Below are 9,911 nucleotides of genomic sequence, written 5' to 3'. Positions count from 1 at the left end.
AAATAGCTGCAGAGACACTCTCTACTTTATAACCTCCAGCCACCTTTGTCAGAAGACTGCCTGATCAGCACCAGAAGGCGAGCACAGAACTCTCCCAGGCAACTTCATTGCCAGATGACCTTTCCCCCGTAAACCACTTCTCCTGGATAAGTGCCAACCTTTGTCTCAAGTTATTTCCTTTCAAATAGAGGACAACAAAGATTTAATGGATCTCTATTCGACTATTATTTCTTGGAATTTCAATCCAGCATGTAAGTAAAAGGACAACAGGAAAGGCAAAAAAACAACAACAACAACAACAAAACTACCCCTCACATTCAAAAGGGAGTTTGCAGCTTGATAAGGATACATAAAGTTCATCATCTCGCATACAATTCTTAAATTGTACTTAGGCAGTTTCCCCAAATTGTCACATCCTGTATCATAAAAAAAGACTTGATGAATAATATTGACAATGTGTAATCTTAAACTGAGTGTTAAATAGAGCTAGGTAATTTCCAATAAACTAAAAAGAGAATGAAAACAACATATTACTATGTTATGTTGGGAGAGAAGTTAATTAACTTGATTGTCATTCTGTCAGCCTTTAGGGTCATTAGTGGCCTGAACTCAGACCATTCTTAGGACCTCCAAGTATTGCTTCCTAAAAGACTAGATCATCAGCTGATGTTAATTGGTATGGCTCCATTGACTTCAAGATGAATGGAAGTAATCTCAACACATATAAAGTCTTTACAAATCCCCCTCCTAAAGGATCAGCTCTTAGAGCTACCACAGTTCACACTAGCTGAGGGTCTGAACCTCGAGGATCCCCAAATAAATATGGTGGGATGAGGAATATTTGCAATACTAAATATTTGTAAATGAGATCTCTACATATGGTGAGGGGTAGGGGGGAATGCTGAACATATTTTAGTAGAGGGATTGTACATACCTTTTGTGCATCAAGATGACTTTAATTCAGACCCTTCCTGCAATCATTATAAATGGAAATCTCTAGCCAAATGCAGCATGATTGGCTTCATTTGAATGCAGACTATATGTCCAGTCATAACAGCTCCCACATGAGCTATGGAGCTCATGAATAATCAGACTGAATGCAAGACTACAAAGGATTATTTCTTTGTTTTTATTCATGCTTTTCCTTCAACTACCATTAACTTGAATACAAAACCAAGAAAAACGCCATTGCTTTTGTGGTGCTGAAGTCCTTATCCAATTAGATGCAATGAACTTTTATTCTCATATTGGCCTCAGTGTTAGTTTTGTCTGAAGAAGGAATAAGCAAAAAATTAGTAAATACTTCATGAGTTGGCTCATACAAAATACATAGGAATAGAATACTCATCACCTTATAAGTCCATAGAAATATAAATTTGTTCACAATTTATACATAGAAAAACTAGAGGGCTTTAGTTGCAAGAAATTGAGAAGGTGATAAAAACAGAGGGTCAAATTCTCTGATGGTGCAAATGAGTGAAATGCCATTGAAGTAAATGGAGGTGCTCCTATTTACTAAAGTTTGGCTCTTGGGTTGGAGAGAGAGAGAGGTCCTAATAAATACTGCTTTATTCCAATTACATGCTGGCATTCCTCCAGTGAAATTAATAATGGCATAAAACCAGGCCCATAAAAAATAAAAAAATACAAAAATGAGGACTAAAATAGTCACTAAGGGACATGCATAAACACTGCCATTGCTAAAGATTGAAGGACACATTCTGCACTGACTCACAGCCCATGTAACCTACAGAAGTTAGTTTAGCCCAGAACAAAGAAGAGAGATTTCCTCCAAGCAAACAACTCACTCTCAATCAAAGTGTGCTCTTTGATTTGCACATGCCACTCCTGTTGACTTTAGTGACAGTTGATGCATGCATACAATGGTCTAATTTGATCTTATATATTGATGACACTCTTCCTGGTCATAAAGGGTGAAAACTACTCCTGTTCAGAGCACAAGGCATGTGCACTGTTTAAATCCCACATAAATCCTCAAAATAGGGTTTAAATGGTTTGTACAATGGCATGGTTTGCACAATAGTTATCTTTAGGTGAATTTTACTCCCCAATGAGTGACTGCTTTTCATGAGTTGCCCTAATGACACTGAGAAGGAAGAGGATTGGAGAAAATAGGGCAGAGTCTTTAAGGTATACTCATAAACTTTTAGTATAAAAACAGATAAATTCCTTCAACGTTTTGAATTGCTAGCATGGCCATCTTGGATCTGTCTGTTCCATTTTGTGAGATGGGTAAACAGGTTTAGAAAGGCCATTCAACGGATAACCACTGCACCATCTCCACTAGGCATGAGATTATTCCAAGGTTGACAAGCAATGTTTGTGGTATTAATCAGATATTCAGAGAGCCCCATCACCCTTGCATGACATGAGGCATAGTGCTGATATGGCTTTTTTTCCCTCCTTTTTCTACAATGGCGGTTGAAGTGAAGAGCAGTTCACTGATGCTACAGTTTCTCACATTCTGCTAAAAGCCACTGACTGCGTACATGCTTTCCTAGCAACCCTTTCCAAAGGGAGGTCTCTAGAGACACAGAAAAGCACATCTATGAATGAGTATGTTAGTGTCCCGACACCATAATAATCATAATAATTTCTGTAGGACTGTTACTGAGTAGTATGATTCTGCATACATTGTGAGTCATTTCCCAGGATCCCAGCTCACTGATACAGTAGCTGTAAAATTGCCAGTGGACAGAAAACTTTTGATGCTTGTGTAATGCAGATAGACCCTGGTCGTCGGCGGACAGGATCAACCCGGGGACCTCTGGAGCTTAGTGCATGAGACTTTACCGCATGAGATAAGGCCAACTGGCTGTTAGCTAAGGCTGTAGAGTGTCTCTCTCTCACACACACACACACACACACACACACTCATATATCATATCATATCATATCATATCATATCATAATATAAAGCTTAATCTATTCACTGATCATGATATTCCTCATAGACAGATGAGATTAGGTAAGAATTTATGATTGGAATAATGGTCTGTGATGGGAAGATACCATTTGAATAGGTCAGTTTCTTTCCAAGATGATCATGGATCTTTAAATCCCTGCTATGACTTTTACTGCCGTTGGTCTAAAATAGCCCAACTTTAGAAGTCTTCTGGACAGGCTGCAAAAGATATTGATAGAATTTTAGGTATGTTTTGCAGATGATAGAAAGGAGGTTTTATAGGTGACTGGCTGAATTCTTTTTGAATTGATTATTTTAATGCGATTGATTTAATTTTATTGTTAATGGTATTTTAAGACACCTAGAGCCTTGGATAGGTGTCTCTTTTCTAGCTTTTTTTAGATTTAAGTAATATTTGCTACTTTTTTCACATCAAGAGCTGTATGGATCTGATCCTGCTTTCATTCAAGTCAATGGCAAAGCTCCTATTGACTTCACTGATGAAAATTTAGGCTCTCTACGTATGAAGCACTTTATGTGTGCATGTGTGAGTATATTAATATAGGTATGATTTTTCAGGCAAAAACTACATTAAAAGAATTTTTATCTTGTGACTTAAGCTCACAAAAGGATGAAAATTCCCTGTTAAGTGTTGAGCTTCTAATACTTTGCTGCAAAAGAATGCAATGAGATGAAGTTAAAGTGGCTCCCCATCATGCCTTGATCTACACTTGTGAATGTCTATTCATTTGATGATGCAGACAAAAGTCAAAGTGATGTTCTTTTAAAACTAACACAGGCACACACCATTCCAAGGGTTGTGAAGGAGGAGACATCTGCACTGGCTGGTGCATTCAGGACTGTTAATGATATTTGTTAATATCACTTTTCACAGCAGATTTAGTGCCCCATTGCCACCCTTACTTCTGTGCTGCAGCTGCCACCCCGGGGCTGACAACTGGAGCCCTGCTGCTACCTCCTGGTGAGGAATTATGCTGGGAAAGGAGAGCCTGAGCCTGAGCCCAGCCTGCCTCCCGGTGAGGGATTGAGTGAAGGGTCCGGCTCTCAGCCCCAGGGCAGCGGGGTTCCAGCTGTCCCCTTTATCTCATTTCCCATCTCCCAGGTGTGCAGGGCCCTTCTGCATGAGCCCCAGCCCCCTGGGGCTGACACCCAGAGGTCTTAAAAAAAAAGAAAAGAATAAAGCAGACATTCCTGCACCTCCAGTGGGAGGCCCACCCCATAGTTTGAGAATTGCTGGTCTTATAGGTTCATATTCTGTACAAAAGGCGTGTGGCTCAGGTGAACAGCTGGCCATGTCTGCTATCTCTTATCTTGCTCCTTAGTCATGGCCCTATCCCACTTGTGCAGGCAGTCTAGTCAGGCGAGGTTAAAATACACTCTCTCAGCTGCAGGAACAAATCCTTTCTATGTGGACTTCTCCAGGATTTGCCACCAGCCCAGATAGCTGACTGGAATCCTTCCCCACTTGGGAGAAGGATAGCAGTGGAATTACTAACCACCAACTACTGCAGTCACAACCATAGCCCTAATGCAGAAGTTCTCACAACACATTTTTGGGTGGCCTCAAAGTGCGGCCACCAACTCTTGCTGGTGGCCACTTGGACATTTTTTCCTAAATACTTAATTAACTTTCGGAAAAACAAATAAATATGCACAAGTGCATGTCCAAATCATTGTAATTTATTTATGTATGGGGTTTTTTTGTTTGTTTTTTTGCAGACTCAATTCTTTACTGGACCTAAACAGAATAGAAACACAGATAAGGTGCTTAGCATGTTTTGCCTTTTTGGTTGCCTTTTTTTTTTTTAGACTTGCTAACTAGTAAGTCTGCTCCTGTGAAAAGGGACATTTGAGCCCCACTACCTTCAGGAAGCTGGAGAACTCATACTGGCCGTGCCTGCTCCTACACTTTTTATGGCTCCTGTTAATATCGTTATTAATATCGTTTTTCACAGCAGACTTGCTAGCTAGCTGGGAGGCTGTCAAAAGTGATATTAACAATATCAATTTTCACAGCAGACTTACTCAACCCTGTTAAGCTGGGGATCAAATTAAGCCCTGGATGGGGAGGTGGGTAGGGGGCCCAGGAATGATGGGAGGCAGTGGGAGCCAGGGACAATGTGTGGGAGGTGAGCCCAGAGCTGGAGCTCAACGCCCTGAAGCTGGGGGATGGAGACAACCAGAGACTCCCATCCACCGCCCCAAGGCTAAAGCCCGAGCCCCACTGCCTTCAGGAAGCTGGAGAACTCATACTGGCCGTGCCTGCTCCTACACTTTTTATGGCTCCTGAAGGGGACACGCACCAACCCCTACTGGTGGCCACAGGGGAGGGATTGCTGCTTTGCTCCCACTCCAAATCACTGCCCAGGAAGCTGTGACCACAAGAAAAGCCCCTGGTGGCCGCATTTGAGAAATGCTGCCCTGTGTCACTCCATGGAGGAAGGATAGGAGATGCCAGTTAGCAACTGATGCTGTAGCCCTGCCCTCGATCTGCAATCGGGGACAGGGAGCTGCTTTGGAGCTGAGCTCCACTTCATACACTGAAGAGGTATGCACACACTTTATACGACCCACCCAAATCATGCGCCTCCCCTTGTCCCGTGGGAGTGGTGTACTTCCATTGCCAATGTGGGACGTTTGCACCCAGGGAGTAAGAAGCAGGATTAACTCCTAAATTACACAGAACCAGAAGTATCTGTTCGAATGGCTGCATTACTAGAACTATATTACAGTTCAGCATGGCCAGTCCTCAAATGTATTTAAAGAGACACTAGATGCCAGGGTACCTGCACTAGGCTGATTCCACTTATTCTCTAACTCTAAGCCAAGGTTTGTATTTTCTCTTCTTTTTATGTTTTTTATTCTCTTTCTGGAGAACATAAGCCAACTTCTGATTACGTGAAATGTGCCTTGACAACTCATGAGTCAAAAATATAAATCCCCAGGGATGCATATCATATTGCACTTACCGAAACATTCCTAGTACATTCTTCATCAAGAAGGCTCTGGTAGGTGACAGCTGTGACCAAACCAAACAGCAGGAGCAAAGGGAATGAGGACTAATAAGAAACACAAAATGGAATGTTACATTATTGTTTCCTGCATCCAGAAATTACTATTATAGGTCTTCCACTTGCTGCTTTGTGAAATAGCTTCATCTGGTCAAAGGAAGGACTTATCCATGCAACCTTTAAACTGGTGAAATGCCCTTTCACATGCAAGCTCTCAATGGGCTTGCTTGTAGAAGAGTTTCAGAATCAGGCCCTATGCATTCCAAAATATCAGACTTCCAGGCTCCGGAGAAACTGTGTTGTGGGTATCTAACAAGGTTCATTTTACATGTCACGACTGAGAGCTTCCTCTGGACCAATTGACCTAATTTGCATAAGATGTGCAATCCATGTAAAAGGGCTCCTAAGACACTATGGAAATTTTCATATATATTGTTACAGTAATTTCAAAATTCATGATGGGCAAAAACTGCAAACAAAGAAAAACAAAAAAGACCTGAGCCAGGTTACTAAGCAGCTTCTGACATCTCAGATTCTTCGGCGTACCTGTATCCACCAGTCATCATGTGGCCCTCAGAATAGTTTGCAAAATTGTCGTGAATGATACCTTAGCCGCCTGCTAGCTTGTTCATTGGACAAGAAGTTGAACCTGTTAGATATGAAGGAAGATTTCATTTGCTAGAAAATACTACTAAAATCAGACTCAATTTACTTGTCTCTTTGCCTCTCCAACACAAAGTGAAGAAGATGGTAAAGAATTGTTGTGATAAATATCCCAATAAACATTACACCTATTAAAGTGACTATTTGTATGTTATGATAAGAGTGGTTTGTGGTTTGGCTTTCTGAGAACATAAAAGGAGCAAAGTTCCGGTGTTTAGTATGGTCACAGCCATAACCTAAATTACCCATCAAATTCACTCCTGTACACATAGTAATAATAGAGCTCTCTTCTAACTTGGCTGGAGAGATACTCCTATGATGTTCATTATCACTGAGTGCTCAGACTAAATTAATCTTCCTCATGTCAGACATGATAATTGGCTCCGGTACACAATGTCTAAGACAAAAGCTTGTGAATTCACCATTTTACTATGGTAGCACTTGGAGCATCACCAGACTATAAGATGAGTTAATGTAAAGTACTAAACCCCGATACTCTCCCTGACAATCTATAAATACATCTGTGACAAATTACAGAAAATCATAATTTAAAGTAATCTTGTCCTGGATTTTTATCAGTTTCAACCCGATTTTATTGTAAAATAAGAACAGACAAGTGCATTTTCTGGAGACAAAATTATCATCTTGCATCCTGGAAGATTTCATTTGCCAATATTTGTCAATTATCATTTAATGCTTTAGATTTCATGGACATTTCTTTATTCTCCAATCCATGAAAATTAAATTCCATTTATTGTATATTTCAATGTAATTTAATAGCATTCAGTGGTAATCTAATTTTCTGAAGCTCTTTACTGAAAAATTCCTTGCTTCAGGAGTTTCAGCTACAGAATCTGAAAGACTTTGATATATAATGTAAAGTTCTTCAAAATGAAATAGACTGATTGGAAACCTTCAATAAAATGCATCGCTGAGGTGTGAGAGAAAGGAATTGCTATCTATACATTTTTTAAAAAAAGTTAAGAGTATGTACTTTAGTCAATGAGAAAGTAAAGGAAATTCTGTATAGAATCATAGACATTAGAAATGGAGCAGATCGGTTAGATTATCATTTCATCATCCTGCCAATGCAAGATTGTTTCTTGTGCAAAGCTTAAGCAACAGATCCTGAAAATCCTTGAACATGTAGTCCTCATTCATGCAAGAATTCCAGTTGAACCCACTGGGACTACTCACATGAATGAGCATTACATGTCCTTTTACCTGTGTGAATTTGTGGTATCTGGCCTATATTTGGAAGTGGGGCAGTTTGAAAAAAAGATTTTCAGCCCATATAAAACTACAACCAAGGAGATATGCAGTTTGGCACAATGACCATGCATATAAAAGTCATGGAGTATTAGTGTGAGGCCCCAAGCACCATTCTTGGAAGCACTTCTGGGAATGAGAGTATCCAAGGTCACAGTCTGCACAGATTCAGATGAAGGTTACAGGGGAGAAATACATGCCCGACCTGTTGGGTTCAGAGCATTCCTGGTTTAGTAGATGAATGTAGCTTGAAAAACTAATTTGGTTGGTCTGTAACAGATGTATGTAATGATCTATTTTTCCCCCCAGTGTGACAGTAAAGATAATCTTCATTTTGTCTACCTCAGCAATGAAAGAAGGATTAGAAAACCTAAACTTTACATTACATATACAGAAGGGCTAATGAGAACTGGAAAAAAAAACATATTACTGATCTCCTGAGCATAGATCTATTTAATTAAGGGTGACAGTTGAAGTCACGACTGACTGTATCTTTAATCTGCTGAATGACAGGCCCATTGTGGAAAGTAATTATACTACATGTGCATAAGATGAAGGAAAATAAACAACTTCAGCTGAGGGATTAATTTGTGATAGGTGTTTATTCTTAAAATAAAAATAGGGACAAAAATCACAAAGGCTTTCAATAAATACCGATATTCGTACTGAAATTAAAAACACCGTTACTAAGAAAGATGCCTAGCAGTGGAACTAAGTCTTTAATGAAATTGGAAGAAGATAGGGGAGAGAAAGAGAGAGTAGTGAGGCCGAGTGGCCTTCCTCTGAACTGGAGTATGAGGGACCATGACACTCCCCTTGGTGGGCAGAGCTAAGTCTGTACAGCTCCCCCCACAAGAAGTATAAAAGGAGAGCTCTGGAGCTTAGTTGGTGCTGAAGCACTGGAGGGAGCAGATGTCTTTTCCAAGAAGCTGAGATCTTGACTATGCCCTGAGTGGAGCTGTGCCCTGTGGTCGGAGGAGACAGATGAGTACCCTGAGTAACTGCCTGCGGCCGACTACCCTGAGGAGATGGAGGATCTTTGGACTAGGTGTCTCCTCTGAACGCGGGGAAACTGAAGCAAACTATCTGTAGCATGACCCTCAGCCATGAGGTGGCATATGGGAGGTAGTTGGTCTGGTTACGGGCCCCTAAGCAGAGAAGTGAAAGTTCTGACTAGCTTCAGTCCACGTCAATGTTGCTGCCTTTCTACAGTGTTTGCCTCTCAGACACGCTGGTGGTCAGACCCATGTAAGTATCTAGATAAGTTATTGAATATGGTGTAGTATTTTATTATACATTCCCAGTAGTGCCCAGGTAGTGGAGCACACGAAAGGTTCCCTAGTGTGTGTTAATGTGGGACTCTTTGAAATGGAACCACATTAACGTGCACTAGGGAATCTTGGGTGTGTTCCGGTAGGGTCCACACAGGCAGTTAGTGTGCAACCCGTTGGTGTGCCTTAGAATTTACATCTTTCCTGGTGTAGACAAAGGCACCAAATTGACAAGCCCCTAATCTGTGCAGATCGTATCTCCTTTGCTGCATCTGTTCCCCAGGATCTGAGACTGTGAATTCCTTTACGTATCTATCCTGTGTGTGTGTTAATATATTCCTTGTCTAATTCCTTATAACACCTAGCTCTTACACAGTGCTTTTCATCAATAGATCTTGAAGGATGTAAGTATCACTTAACAAGGAGGTCAGTATCATTATCCCATTGTCCAGATAGGGAAATTGAGGCACAGAGACTTTTTCAAGGTCACCCAGCAGAGCCAGGAATATAATATAGAATACCAGTTCAGTGCTCTAGGTGCTAGGTAACACTGCCTTAGGCTGTGTATATCTATGGTGCTTGAGTTGCCACATGAAGAAATGTCACATGGTGTATTTTGTTTCTGGCAATAGTGTCCACTATTCTATTTACCATAATTCCAGGTAGATATTTGCAAGATTAGTGAGATGTGTATTCTTAATCAAAAGCTATTTAAAATACAATTTTGATTCCAATAAATTGTGCAAATGA

Source organism: Dermochelys coriacea, chromosome 9 (assembly GCF_009764565.3).
Source record: "Dermochelys coriacea isolate rDerCor1 chromosome 9, rDerCor1.pri.v4, whole genome shotgun sequence".
Lineage (NCBI taxonomy): Eukaryota > Metazoa > Chordata > Testudines > Dermochelyidae > Dermochelys > Dermochelys coriacea.
The sequence above is the reverse complement of the archived record's forward strand: the minus strand, read 5'-3'. Positions refer to the sequence as shown.